Source organism: Vulpes lagopus, chromosome 12 (assembly GCF_018345385.1).
Source record: "Vulpes lagopus strain Blue_001 chromosome 12, ASM1834538v1, whole genome shotgun sequence".
Taxonomy (NCBI): domain Eukaryota; kingdom Metazoa; phylum Chordata; class Mammalia; order Carnivora; family Canidae; genus Vulpes; species Vulpes lagopus.
This window is the reverse complement of record NC_054835.1, coordinates 3,333,939-3,349,501: the sequence shown is the minus strand read 5'-3', so window position 1 is coordinate 3,349,501 and position 15,563 is coordinate 3,333,939. Positions and strand designations below refer to the sequence as shown.

Sequence of the window (15,563 nt, the reverse complement as noted above, 5' to 3'; positions counted from 1 at the left end):
TTTAGGTCCCTGCGGAAGGGGAAGACGGTGGTGGGCCAGAGCTGTCTGGTAGTGATGTCAGAGAACGTCGGGTCGTCCCTCTTTCCGTACCCCTTGTCCCAATTGCTTGTTAGGAGTGTTGCTTTACTTAGGTTAATTCAGATGTGAACCGGTTTTCCTGTCCGTTGTTGATCCAATTTCAGTGGAAAAAGTAGTGGGCCCTCAATACTTTTCTGCCCCTTAGGTTGTTTGCTCATAATCTCTTATTAACCGAAGGTTTCCTTTTCTTCGTTTCCCAAAGGAGATGACGAGTTGTTCTTTGCTACTGCCTAGGCCAAGTTACAGTAAATGCATGTGTGAGTAAAGGAATGAATGTAAGAGAAAGGGAACGTGTATACTCCTTTTCTGAGAAGTGTTTGTATGCACAGTGCTTAGGTGTCTGACAGTGTTCAGAGGTTAGTGCTAGTGCCTGTTTCACTTTTTCAGTTAACTTTGATTTACTCTGGGTTAAGTGGGTAAACTGTTGGTAGTTTTGAGTTCTTTTTTTCCCCCCTTTCATCTGTGGATTTAAAGCGATTTATCTTTGCAGATTGTTTCAAGGAAGAGATTTATTTTGTTCTGTTCACACAGAGGTTGATATTTAACATCAGTCAACAGGTATGCAAAATGTTTAAGGTCACATCAGCTCTCATGGATGTAACTTAATTGTACTTACATGTTAATTATAGGTGCTACGTGATAGGGGAGTCATTCTTGTGCATTTCTCCCTTTTTAATACGATACTTTGATTAAAATAAGGACAAAGCCAGTACTAGCAACGTAGTTTTTATTTATGCTCATCTGAGTCCACATTAGTTTTGTGGCTTCCTTCCGTTCTATGCTTTTTTGAGGAGATGAGGATATAACCAACACTGGGACCTAATTCATGGAAAACTAACCACATGTCCTTTGGTAGCATTGTTAATTCCATGTATCAAATTGATTTTCTTGTATCAGTGATTTGATGTGGAATTTTCTGTTTTTTAGTACATGTAAAGCTGTTTTTAGGCTTTGTGTTTTTAATGAATAAAATGTTGATTATTATAGTATGTCTTGATATTAACTTGAGATTGGCTATTGAAATGATTTGGAAGATAATTAGTTGGATTTTCTTTAGATCTCTTAGCTTGATAAACTTTGAATTTCCTTCCCACCTTAAGGAAATATAGTTATTAAACCATTTCATTTCCCTTTGCAACACTATTGGACTGTACTTATGTATTTCTGTTTCTTAATAACTCCCCACCCCCCATCTTCTGGACAATTAATGGGAAAAAAGGATTCTGAATTTTTCTCTGTAAGTGAAGGCTCTTCTTCTTTGTCTTGGAAATGGTTTTATCAGATTAATTTAGTTGTGCTGTTCATGTCTGGTATATTTTTAAACAAATTTAATTTTATTTCTACTTCTTGGCATGAAAAAGAAACTAAAATTAGGTAAGCCAATAAAGTATTCCAGGAGCACCTTTTCTGAGGCTTTAGAGCCAAAATAAAAGATTCTGTCAGAGGAAGAAAAATAATTGGGTTACTTAATGGTCATGATGGAAAAGATTTGTTCTGGTAGAAAAGAATACAGCAATTTGCCTGTGTTTTTAATTTGACTAAAAATTGAAGGTACTAAATAAAATAATAAGTACATTGGGTGTTTTATATTTAATTACAGTTTCTCTATATCTAGATTGGAAGTGGTCGAATCATTAGTACATCATTGAATCTGCATAACTTTTGTTGGAATAAAGTTGAAATACATGAAAGTGAATAGGCGAAAGCATAACCTTCCTTAAAAAAAAAAAAAAGTGCTCAGGGATGCCTGAGTGGCTCAGTGGTTGAGTGTCTGCCTTCAGCCTAGGGTGTGATCCTGGAGTCCCAGGATCGAGTCCCACATCGGGTTCCCTTCGTGGAGCCTGCTTCTCCTCCCTCTGCCTATGTCTCTGCCTCTCTCTGTGTCTCTCGTGAATAAATAAATAAAATCTAAAAAAAAAAAAAAAAAAAAAAGCTCAGGTGGTTCTCATCCACAATAAAGATTTCAGAGAGGATCTTGGGAGATGGAAATTTCGTATCTGGTCAGGTGATAAAAAGCAGGTTTACTGAATTCTTAAGAATTTCGGTGGGGAAAGGGTTCTGTAACTTCGGGGTAGTTTGATCTCTTGGACAGTTATTTTTTTAAGCTTTTTTTTTTTTTTTTAAGATTTTATTTATTTATTTGACAGAGAACATGCACAAGCAGAGAGAACAGCAGCCAGAGGGAGAGAAGCAGGTTCCATGGTCAGCATGGAACCTGGGATCATGACTTGAGCTGAAGGCAGACACTTAACTGTCTGAGCCAAGCAGGTGCCCCTCTTAGTTTAAAGATGACGTGTAAAGAAGTTACACAAGGAATTTTGTAATTCCATAATAACCACTTTTATGAATTAATAGTTAATGTAATCTTTTTTGAACTCATGTTTATGTTTTGTCTGAGCCATCTCTGAATTCTTCATATAAGGCTACTTGCTCAAAAAAAAAAAAGAAAGAAAAAGGTACTTGCTCAATAAAGTTTTATCTTTGCTTGAAATGCTTCCATAAAGCTTCAAAAAACTCTCCTTTGCTTTTTTTTTTTTTTAAAGTATTTATTTATTTGAGAGAGAAATCTAGAGAGAACATGAGTAGAGGAGTAGAGGAGAGGGAGCTGAGCAGGGAGCTTGATGCAGGCTTGATCCTAGGACCCCAGCATCACGATCTGAGCTGAAGGCAGATGCTTAACTGACTAAGCAACCCAGGCATCCCTCTTCTTTGCTTTTTTCTGAGATTTAGTGAATAACTTTTTGTACCTCTTCATTACAGACACTTACCTGATTTTATAGATTCTCATCATATATGGTAGTCTTTATCTTTCCAGACTTGCAATCTGTTAGTCTGCTCACTCACCTTAGTGGTTGTTTCATTGATCAGTCTATTTACTTGAGTTGTTTGTTTTTTTGTTGTATCTTTTTCAGGTACTACAAGGAAAATTGAACACAGTGTGGCAGTTGGGGATATACTAAGGCTTTATATAGGGCTAGAAGAGTGTTGTCAGTGTTTTCAAGACCCTTTCTGATCATTTCAGGCATTTGTTTTGTCATTATCACATTCCCCTATGTTTTACGAAAATGGTCTACAACAGTGCCGTCTGGTAGAAGTAAAATGCTCAGAAACATGAAACTCGAATGGTCACATTTTTAAAAAATAGAAAGGAATAGTTGAAATTAATTTTTTTTTGAAATTAAATTTTTAAAAAAGATTTTATTTATTTATTCATGAGAGAGAAAGACAGAGAGAGAGAGAGAGAGAGAGAGAGAGAAGCAGGCTCCCCGCACAGAGCCCGACGTGGGACTCGATCCCTGGACAGGGATCATACCCTGAACCCTGAGCCAAAGGCAGATGCTCAACCGCTGAGCCACCCAGGCGTTCCTGAAATTAATTTTAGTAATATTTAACCCAATTACAACGTGTAATCAATATAAAATTATTAATGTAATATTTGGCCTTTTTTTTTGGTACTATGAAATGTGTATATTTTACATTTTTGAGAAATCCCAATATGGACTAGCCACATTTCAGGTGCTCAATAGTTACATGTGGCTTTAACGAGCCTGTAACATAGGTGTTCTATGGGAAGGTGCACGTCTCTAATGACTTCTTGGTTTCTTTTCTAGAATTTCAGAGCTAAGAGAATCAGAGTTCTAGTTCTGCCCCTTCTTACTTTACTGAGGATACTGAGCTTCATAGAATTTATGAAATGCCTGAGGATGTGCACCTAATCAATGAATTAAGTTATAAATCTTCCTTATGCAGAGCTCTTTCTGATACAGTTAATAGCTTTTTTTAGGAAGAAAATAGCATGCTTTTTCTAGGTACTTCTACTTCATCACTTTTCTTTTTACCTTCCATTCCGAGCTCTCTTCTGACAACATGCCTTGTACTTTCTTTCTTCTTTGCTTCTCTCTGTCTGTTTCTATCACCTAGTTTTTTAATACTTACATAGCACAAATAATCATTTAATACTCTATGAGTTCGGTACTAATATTTGCCCCGCTTTATAGATAGGTAAACTAAAGCATAGACAGATTATAAGTATCTTTCTGAAGTTATACAGCTAGTAAGTAGGGATCCCTGGGTGGCGCAGCGGTTTGGCGCCTGCCTTTGGCTCAGGGCGCGATCCTGGAGACCCGGGATCGAATCCCACGTCAGGCTCCCGGTGCATGGAGCCTGCTTCTCCCTCTGCCTGTGTCTCTGCCTCTCTCTCTCTCTCTCTCTGTATGACTACATAAAAAAAAAAAATACAGCTAGTAAGTGGAGGAGCTGGGATTCAAACCTAGGTAGTCTGGGTCCGAGATTCACATCTATAACTACTGCTTGTGTTTGCTGTATACAATACCTTCCGTGACCCTTTTGAGCTCAGACTCAGATGCCACTTTTTCCATGCAGGGCTTCTGGATTCCAGTCAGAATTATTAGCAATGATTAGAATGTTCATAGCTGCTTACAGTTTTCAGAGTATCTTTATGTCCATTATGTCATTTACACAATCCTTGTGTAAGGCAGAACAAATATCAGAGCCAGGACTTGATGAGATTTAGTGGGTTTTGCAACAGTGACTCATGGAGTATATACCTGAATTTATTTGCTATTAAAAATTCCCACTTTCGGGGCACCTAGATGGCTCAATTGGTTAAGCCTCTGACTCTCGGGATCCCTGGGTGGTGCAGCAGTTTAGCGCCTGCCTTTGGCCCAGGGCGCGATCCTGGAGTCCCGGGATCGAATCCCATGTCGGGCTCCCGGTGCATGGAGCCTGCTTCTCCCTCTGCCTGTGTCTCTGCCTCTCTCTCTCTCTCTCTCTCTGTGTGACTATCATAAATAAATTAAAAAATTTAAAAATAATTAAAAATAAAAAATAAAAAAAATAAAGTGTAGCTAACTAAAAAGAAAAGTAGATTCAAAGAAACCTAAACAGGGATACACTATTGTATGTGGTAGAAATAGGACAAAAATCATGAAGGCAGTATCTTTTTTTTTTTTTTTTTTTTAAATTTTTATTTATTTATGATAGTCACAGAGAGAAAGAGAGGCAGAGGCATAGGCAGAGAGAGAAGCAGGCTCCATGCACCGGGAGCCTGATGTGGGATTCGATCCCGGGTCTCCAGGATCGCGCCCTGGGCCAAAGGCAGGCGCCAAACCGCTGCGCCACCCAGGGATCCCATGAAGGCAGTATCTTAATCTAGTTTTGGAAATAGTGTCATAGAAAGAGGAGTGCCCTTGAGAAATTTTTAAGGAGCATTGTGACAGTAGGTTTTAGAAATATTCTGGCAGCACTTGGGGACCACGGTTTAGAATGGGCAAATATGTCATAGAAGCAGTAGGCCAGGTGACATGAGAATTTAAAGTAAGGTAGTGACAAGTGATTGTGGTTTTTAAAAGGAGATGGGAACTCCTGGCTGGCTCAGTCAGAAAAACATGCGACTGGATCTGTGGGTTGTGAGTTCAATCTCCACAGTGGGTGTACAGATTAGTAAAGAAAAAACTTTTTTTTATTTTTATTTTTTTTTTAAAATTTTTTTTAAATTTTTTTATTTATTTATGATAGTCACAGAGAGAGAGAGAGAGAGAGGCAGAGACACAGGCGGAGGGAGAAGCAGGCTCCATGCACCGGGAGCCTGATGTGGGATTCGATCCCGGGTCTCCAGGATCGCGCCCTGGGCCAAAGGCAGGCGCCAAACCGCTGCGCCACCCAGGGATCCCAGAAAAAACTTTTTTTTAAAAGATTTATTTTTATTTATTTATGATAGACATAGAGAGAGAGAGGCAGAGAAACAGGCAGAGGGAGAAGCAGGCTCCATGCAGGAAGCCCGACGCGGGACTCGATCCCGGGACTCCAGGATCGCGCCCTGGGCGAAAGGCAGGCGCAAAACCGCTGAGCCACCCAGGGATCCCCTAAAAGAAAAAACTTTAAATAAAAGGAGATGAAGAAGGTGTACTAGGACCTGTTGACAGGTTAGGTCTAAGTTTTGAGGAAGCTAGAGGAGTTCAGTGTAATCTCAGTTCTGGCATAGATTGCTTTAGTAAATACTATAACTAGATTAAGGAATGCAAGAGAGTTTGATTTGGGCCCTATCGAGTTTGATATGCTGCCAAGTCAAGACACTGAGGTAGAGATGTCCAGATATCTCTTGGATACACAGGCTGGTTGGTTATCAGATATTTATTAATTGTCATATGTGCTCCAGACACTAATAGCTCTGATAGTAATAAACTCAGGAGAAAGGTCTAAACCAGTGGTTCTCAACTTCTCAGGGGTGAATTTGCCTCTGAGAAGATATTTGGCAGTGTCCAGAGATATTTTTTGATTGTCACAGCTAGAAGGTTGCTATGGGTGTGTAGTGGGTATAGAGGCCAGATATGATGCTAAACATCCTATATGATGCTAGACATCCTATAATGCATAGAACAGCAGCCCCTCACAAGAAAAAATTATCAGTAGTGCCATGGCTGAGAAACTCTGATTTAGACTGAAGATATGGATGTTTGTTTCCTTCTGGATTGTAAGGATGTCATCTTGGATTCCAGCTCTTTTTTAAAGATTTTATTCATTTATTCATGAGAGCCATCCAGGGATCCCCCGGCTCAGCAGTTTAGCGCTGCCTTCAGCCCAGTGCCTGATCCTGGAGACCCGGGATCGAGTCCCATGTTGGGCTCCCTGCATGGAGCCTGCTTCTCCCTCTGCCTGTGTCTCTGCCTCTCTCTCTCTCTCTCTGTGTGTCTCTGCCTCTCTCTCTGTGTGTCTCTCATGAATAAATAAATAAAATCTTAAAAAAAAAAAAAAACAACAACACTTAGCCACTTGGGCTGCCCCAAGGATTCCAGCTCTTTATTCCCAGTGAATTATATTACAGTAGAAATTGTATACAAAGGCTACGTGAAAAATAATTTTAGATAGATTTTTATTTCTTTCTTTCTTTTTTTTTTTTAAGATTTTACTTATCTTAAAGAGACACACACACAGAGATATACAGAGAGGCAGAGACATAGGCAGAGGGAGAAGCAGGCTCCCTACAGGGAGCCTGATCCAGGACTTGATCCCAGGACTCTGGGATCGTGACCTGAGCCAAGGGTAGATGCCCAACCACTGAGCCACCCAGGTCCCCAGATTTTTATTTAAGTCAAGAGATTTTATAAATAATAGTATGTTAAAGTAAATAAAGGCAATAGTATGTTTTTAGATAGCAAAGTCAGCTAATCAAAGAATCACAAAAATTTAAAACCCACTGTATTTGAGGAGCAAGAGGGGACAGAGAGACAGGAGCAGAGAAAAGAATAGAACCTTGAGTTTCTTGAGGAAAAGATAAAGAAGGGAAATAGGGTCTTCTAAGAATGGGGCTATGAACCCCTACTTGTTCAAGGATTAGAAACTAATTGGGCACTGTGGGGAGATATGGGTATAGTTTTCCCTATAGTTGGATAAGATTGAGAATCTTGCCTCAGTGACTGTTTTCAAGCAGTAAGAGAAACCAAGCTTCTTAAAAAACTAAGCAGTAGAACAAAGCTGTGAAGGGCTTTGGAAGAAAGGACCATGTGTCTTACCCATGGCAAGGCTGGGCTCTCTGAGGCCACTAGGTGTGTAGTGGCTGACTTCTGTAGAGTTTGTATTGAGATTTCATAGACTTATTTTTGTGTGTGCTTGGTTTGAACTTATAAGCCTCTGCTGAACTGGAGAGATAAGAGGCAGTGGCTTTGCTTTAGAGACTCAACTCTAAATCCTTAGGACTGCAGAAATGGCAGTGACAGGAGACAGCTGTTATTTTACTCAAGGTAGTGTGCCTGGCCACGGGTTGAAGATGCTGCCTAAGTAGTTTACATGTGTTCCGTAGACACTTACCAACCTTTGAGATTGGCAAGGTTTCAAGGTAACTTTCTTGAGTTTATGGTCTGTTATTTTCAGGTCAACACTGGGGGGTGTGGGCCAGTTACCAGGAGTGACTTATAGCTCAATGGGCATTTTGGGCGAGAGCCAGACATACGTGGGTGCAAATTCAAGCACATTCATATATGGGAATCATGGAGTCGCTCAGGGAATCTGTGCTGTGATTAGTTTCAAAATGTCAATTTATTCCAAAAGGAAATAGAATGGTTTACAAAGGTGTATTCAATATAGCAAGATAAATTGCATTTAGAATAAGTAAGAAAGGGGCAGCCCCAGTGGCTCAGTGGTTTAGTGCCACCTTCAGCCCAGGGTGTGATCCTGGAGACGCAGGATCAAGTCCCACATCAGGCTCCCTGCATGGAGCCTGCTTCTCCCTCTGCCTGTGTCTCTGCCTCTCTCTCTGCCTCTCATGAATAAATAAATAAAATCTTTAAAAAAAAAAAAAAAAGAATAAGTAAGAAAAATGAGACAAAGAGAATGTAAAATAGGAAATCAAGATGGAGCCAGCAGTAAAAGTAAGAATTGTATATAAAATAAAAGCTGTGATGAGCAGATTACTTCTTTGAGATTAAGCCCTAAGCTTTCAAGGAGTGTACTGAAAGATAGAAACTGATGATCAGGTAAAAAATTTCACTAAGTCTAAATGATGACAAACACAAGCTTCACAGGAAATCACATCTATCTTTGATAGAGATGAACAAGACATTCCTTCCCTGAGTCCTCCTTGAAGGTAACTGTTTAATAACAGCATCCTGTGCATCTTATTTATAGTCTACATGATGACAAGCTCTGTAGCTCTGTTCTTATAATGTCCCTTACCACAGGCGGATGGCATGACATTAAAGTGTAATTTGGGAAAAAGCAATTGGGAAAGGAGGACAGTATAATGTGGGGTGAGGACAGGCGGCCCTAAAGGATGGTTTGGCTTATTACAGGGTGGAGTTTATAGTAGGTTTCTTTGGGTAACATTTTAGTAATTGATCTTTAAAGGGGTATACATAGCGGAGCCCCCAAATTTACAAGTAACTAATGGTTTTGTGAGGGTGGGCAAATAGAGAAATCAACATTGTAGGAAATAGCGCACTTTTCTCTTCCAGAGATGCATTGTGGAGAAAAGAATGGGAGATAGCTTCTTTGGTGGTTTGTGTCCAAGGATGTGTTGGAGGAAATGTTTAAATTGTGCTCCTGGTATGGTTCTGACTTTCACCCATAGAAGTTTGGCCTGTTCTAAAAGATGTAAAATCTGAAAGGGAATGTGGATGGGACAGGTGCCTGATAACATGCAGATCTTATAGGCTACACACAGAAAACACTGTCCACTCTTGTACAGATTATAGCAAAGCACTTCTACAAATATATTGGTGGACTTCTCTTTGAAAAGATTTGGTGAGTGTACCTAAAAAAAGTTACAAGGATTAATTAGGCAAGGCATTATACCTTAAAAATGTGGGTAAGGTTGGAAGATAAGTACTTTAAAACATCACTGTGTTGTTTTAGGGGCGCCTGATTGGCTCAGTCAGTTGTGTCCAGCTCTTGGTTTCGGCTCAGGTTGTGATCTCAGGGTTGTGAGATCAAGCCCCAAGTCAGACTCTCCACTCAGCAAGGAGAGAAAGGATTCTCTCTCCCCTGTCCTTCCGTTCCCCACTCCCCTACCCTTTGTGCTCTCCCACTCTCTCAAATAAATAAATGAATAAAATATTTTTTTAAAAAATTACTGTATTATTTCAAAATTGTGTAATATCGGGGATCTCTGGGTGGCTCAGCGGTTTAGCGCCTGCCTTCCGTCCAGGGCGTGATCCTGGAATCCCGGGATCGAGTCCCACATCGAGCTCCCTGCCTGGAGCCTGCTTCTCCCTCTGCCTATGTCTCTGCCTCTTTCTCTCTCTCTCTCTGTCATGAATGAATAAATAAAATCTTAAAAAAAAATTGTATAACATCAAGGAGTGCCTGGGTGGCTCAGTCAGTTGCCTCTGCCTTCGGCTCAGGTTATGATCTCAGGGTTATAGCATATACCAGTACTTCATTTTGTTCTATGGTTGAATGATACTCCTTTGTATGGATGTAGCACATTTTGTTAATCCATTTATCTGTGAATGGACACTTGGTATTGTGTCCACTTTTTGGTATTGTGAATAATGCTGTAGTGAACATTGGTGTAAAAGTATCTGAGTCCTTGCTTTCAATTCTTTAGGCTATGTAGCTAGGTGTGGAAGTCCTGGGCACGTGGTAATTCTGTTTAGCATTTTGAAGAACTGCCAAATTGTTTTCCATAGTGGCTGTACCGTTTTACATTCCTATCAGCAATGCGTGAAGGTTCCAGTTTCTCCATATTCTTGCAAGCACTTGTTATTTTTTCATTTTTAAAAACTTGTAGTTACCTCGGTATATGTGAAGTGTTATCCCATTGTGGTTTTGATTTGCATTTATATCCCTAATGACGAACACTTTTCATTGTGCTTATTGGCCATTTGTATATTTTCTTGGGATATATGCCGGTCAAGTCCCTTGCCCAGGATTTTTTTTTTTTTTTTAGACTTATTTATTTCAGAGAGAGAAAAAGAGAAAGAGAGTGAGGGGAGAGGCAGAGGAAAAGGGAGAGAGAGAATCCCGAGTAGACTCCTCACTGAGCAAGGAGCTGGGTGTGGGGCTTGATTTCACCATCCTGAGATCATGACTTGAGTCAAAACCAAGAGTGGGACACTTAACCAACAAAGCCACCCAGGTGCCCCTATAGCTCATTCTTTTTTTTTTTTTTTTTAAGATTTTATTTATTTCTTTGACAGAGAAAGCATAAGCAGGGGGAGCAAGAGTGGGAGCAGGAGAGGGGGAAGCAGACTTCCTACCAACCAGGGAAGCCTCATGCAGGTCTCCATCCTAGGATTCTGAGACGGTGACCTGAACTGAAGGCAGACACTCAACCAACAGAGCCACCCAGGTGCCCCTCACTCATTCTTTTCTTTTCTTTTTCTTTTTTTTTTAAGATTTTATTTATTTATTCATGAGAGACACAGAGAGAGAGAGGCAGAGACATACATAGGCAGAGGGAGAAGTAGGCTTCAGGCAGAGACCCCAATGTGGTACTTGATCCTGGGACTCCAGGATCACGCCCTGATCCGAAGGCAGACGCTTAACTGCTGAGCCACCCAGGTGTCCCTCACTCATTCTTTTGATGTATCTAAGACTCCATTGTCAAATCTAAGGTCAAGAAAATTTACCCCTATGTTTTCTTCTAAGAATTTTATAGTTTTAGCTCTTACATTTAGGTCATTGATCCTTTTTGAATTAATTTTTATAAATGCTGTGAGATAGGAGTCCAATTTCATTCTCTTGCATGTGGAAATCCAGTTGTCCTGGTACTACCTGCTGGAAAGACTATTCTTTCTGGTAATATGTTTCTAATAAGTTTTTTCTTTTTTTTTGTAGGTAATACACTCATCTGTTTCCAAATTTAAGAGATATAAAAGACTATAAATGTTTTTATTTATTTTTTTTTAAAATTTATTTATGATAGTCACACACACAGAGAGAGAGGCAGAGACATAGGCAGAGGGAGAAGCAGGCTCCATGCACCGAGAGCCCAACGTGGGATTCGATCCCGGGTCTCCAGGATCGCACCCTGGGCCAAAGGCAGGCGCTAAACCGCTGCGCCACCCAGGGATCCCAAAAGACTATAAATGTTAAGTCTTCTTCCACCTTTGCCCTCAGCACCCAATTCCCTTCCTCATATTGGTCGGCCGAAGGCAGATACTCAACCGCTGAGCCACCCAGGCGTCCCAGTTACTGCATTTCTTTTTTCTTTTTAAGACTTTATTTATTCATGAGAAAGAGAGAGAGAGGCAGAGACACAGGCAGAGGAAGAAGCCATGCAGGGAGCCCGACATGGGACTTGATCCTGGGCCCCCAGGATCAGACCTTGGGGTGAAGGCAGTGCTAAACCGCTGAGCCACCTGGGCTGCCCTAGTGTTGTGTTTCTTACAGATCTTTTCAGAAATAACAGTTTATGCATGTGCAAGTAAATACAAGCTAGTGTGTGTATGTATATTTTTTTTCTTTAATATAAGAGGTAGCATGTACATTAATTTTGCATGTTGCTTTTTTTTTCAGTTAAGGCTGTTTTCTAGTTTTGATATTTTAGTGGGTTTTTCTTCTTCTTTTTTTTTTTTCTGTTTTGTTTTGTTTTTTAAGAAATGCATCCCGGAGTACTGGGATCGAGTTCTGCATCAGGCTTCCTACATGGTGCCTGCTTCTCCTTCTGGTGTCTCTTCCTCTTTCTCTCTCTCATGAATAAATAAATAAAATCTTTAAAAAAAACTGCAGTAACCACTGAAAAATAGGAAATATAATCTACCAACACATCTATATCCTTCCTCGAAGAATAAATGTTTTCATGCTTTTTTAAAATGTAAAAGAAGGGATCCCTGGGTGGTGCAGCGGTTTGGCGCCTGCCTTTGGCCCAGGGCGCAATCCTGGCGACCCGGGATCGAATCCCACATCGGGCTCCCGGTGCATGGAGCCTGCTTCTCCCTCTGCCTATGTCTCTGCCTCTCTCTCTCTCTGTGACTATCATAAAAAATAAAAAAAAATAAAAAAATTAAAATGTAAAAGAAGTAAAGATGAAAGTAGAATTCCTTTTGTGTGACATCTCCAGCAACTGCTATCGTGGGCTTGGTATATATCTTTCTAGGTCATGTTTTATAGTTCAGTGTATGTAGTAGATTGAGTATTTTATGTTTTGTGTGTGTGTATGTATAAAACTTTGCACTTTGCATGCACTATCTTATTTACTCCTCAGAATATCCCTAGGTAGGTATCTCTGTTTTGTGAATGAGGAAACTGAGACACAGAAGTCAAGTAACTTGCTCAGGGGTACATAGCTAAGGTAACAAATAGTAAGCTAAGTAATAGGTAAGATGTAGAACTGATACTTGACCTCCAGTCTTTTTGGACTTCAAAGGCTATGCTCTTTTTTTTTTTTTTTTTTAAGGTTTTATTTATTTATTCATGAGAGAGAGAGGCAGAGAGAGAAGCAGGCTCCACGCAGGGAGCCCGATGTGGGACTCAATCCCAGGACTCCAGGATCACACCCTGAGCTGAATGAGGGCAGATGCTCAACCGCTGAGCCACCCAGCCATTCCAGTTACTTTATCTCTTCTAGTCTCATGTATGTGTGTATATATCCTGAAAATTGGTCTCTCTGACTCAGATCCTTTTCCTTGAATTCAAGACTCATTTGATCACTTGTTTACAGCATATCTGGGGTACCTGGAAGTCTGATAGGTACCTGAGACTTAATGTATCAAAATCAGGTTCTGACAGCCAAATAGTGGAAACAACCCAGATGTCTAGCAGTTGGTGAATAGATAAGTAAAATGTGGTAAATATATACAGTGGAGTATTATTTATTTATGAAAAAGAATAGCACAATAACATATATTACAATATGGGTGGACCTGAAAAGCATTATATTAAGTGAAAGGAAGAAGAAAAAAAAGTGAAAGAAGCCAGTCATAAGAGGCCACATGTCTAGACATCCAGAATGGACAAATCCATAGAGACAGAAAGTGGGTAAGTGACCACCATGGGCTGCGGGGTAGGGTTGTGGAAAGTGGAGAGTGGCTACCAATGGGTACATCATTTTTTAGGAGATGATGAAAGTGTTCTTTCTTTCTTTCTTTTTTTTTTTTTTTTAATTTGTAGCTTTGAGGCTACAAATTTGAGGCATTGTAAAAAGCTGGCACTCATATATGTAAATTAACAATAACTTAAAACTCATCACACATTTACTTCATTTTTGGCTTGACCTAGTAAATCTTTAGCTGCATTGATTTTGGCTGCTATATGAGGAGATGCTCCCTTGTCTGGGTGATTTAAAAACACAATTTGTCAATGAGCAGCTGTTATTTTTCCTTTATTGGCAGTAGGATGCCTAGTATTAATGATGACTTTTCTCGTTTTGTCATTTTGGGTTCAAACCCACTTCTGTAATAGCTATCCCCAAAGGCAGATTTTGGTAGATGTTGAAAAACTTGTTTCACTTGAGGTTCCGTATGTTTCATGGCTTAGAAAACATAATGTCCTGCAAATCCAGCAGCAATGGTCAGCTCAGCTGCTACCATTGTACTTGGCCATGGCTCTGGCTCAGCTTCTTGGCCTTCATCGAGAGTGAGGTTCATCCCAAACCAAAGGCTTCAGCCACCAGTTCCCATGCCTCTACCAGCGACACAGCCACCACCAGCAAGCACTAAAAATGTTCTAAAATTAATTATGATGGTGGTTTCCAAACATAGAGTATACTAACAAACGACTGAATTTTGTACTTTACAGAGGGGTATTTTCTGGTATGTGTATTATGTCTCAATGCAGTTGTTAAAAAAAAAAAAAAAAATCAAACTCCTGGTTCCCTATTTCCCAAACTAAGCTTAAATCAAAACAATCTGCTCATGAAAGAAATAATTGATAAGCTGGACTTCACTAAAATTAAAAACTTTTGCTTGGTAAAGTAAAGGCCACTGTCAGAACAAGAAGACAAGCCACAGAGTAGGAGAAAATACTTGCAAAAGACACATCTGATAAAGGACTTTTATCCGTAATATGCAAATAACTCTTAAAATTCAATAATAAGGGCAGCCCCGGTGGCGCAGCAGTTTAGCGCCGCCTGCAGCCGAGGACGTGATCCTGGACACCCTGGATCGAGTCCCGCATCGGGCTCTCTGCATGGAGCCTGCTTCTCCCTCTGCCTGTGTGTGTCTCTCTCTCTGTGTCTCTATGAATAAATAAATAAAATCTTAAAAAAAAATAAAATAAAATTCAATAATAAGAAAACAAACTGCTCCATTAAAAAATGGGCCAAAGACCTGAGTAGATAGATAACTCACTGAAGAAGATCTACAAATGACAAGCATATGGGAAGATGCTCTTCATCATACATCATTAGGGAAATAAATTTGAATTAAAACTATGTAATACTACTACAAGCCTATTAGAATGTCTAGAATCCAGAACACTGATACCACCAAATGTTGGCAAAGTTGGATAGCAGCACGAACTCTCATTCCTGCTGGATGGGAATGCAAAGTAGTATAGCCACTTTAGAAGATTGTTTGGCAGTTTCTTGCCAGACTCTTACTGTACAGTCTAGTAGTCATGCTCCTTGCTATTTCCCCAAATTAATTGAAGACTTGTGTTCACCTAAAAACCTATATATGGATGTTTATGACAGTTATTCATAATTGCTAGAATTTGGAATCAACCAGCATGTTCTTCAGTAGGTGAATGGATAAATAAACTGGTACGTCAAGACAGTAGAATATTATTTAGCATTAAAAAGAAATGAGATTATCAAGCCACTAAAAGACATGAATGAGGGATCCCTCGGTGGCGCAGCGGTTTGGTGCCTGCCTTTGGCCCAGGTTGCGATCCTGGAGACCCGGGATCAAGTCCCACGTCGGGCTCCCGGTGCATGGAGCCTGCTTCTCCCTCTGCCTGTGTCTCTGCCTCTCTCTCTCTCTCTCTGTGACTATCATAAATAAATAAAAATTTTAAAAAAAGACATGAATGAAGGGACCTTAAATACATATTATTAAGTGAAAGAAGCAAATCTGTAAAGTGACTTA

General features: G+C 40.0%; 1 pseudogene; it reads right to left on the bottom strand.

The window, feature by feature from the left end:
* Positions 1-13,722: 13,722 nt before the first annotated feature.
* On the bottom strand, positions 13,723-14,371 carry LOC121473163 (annotated as a pseudogene).
* Between the last annotated feature and the right edge of the window lie 1,192 nt (positions 14,372-15,563).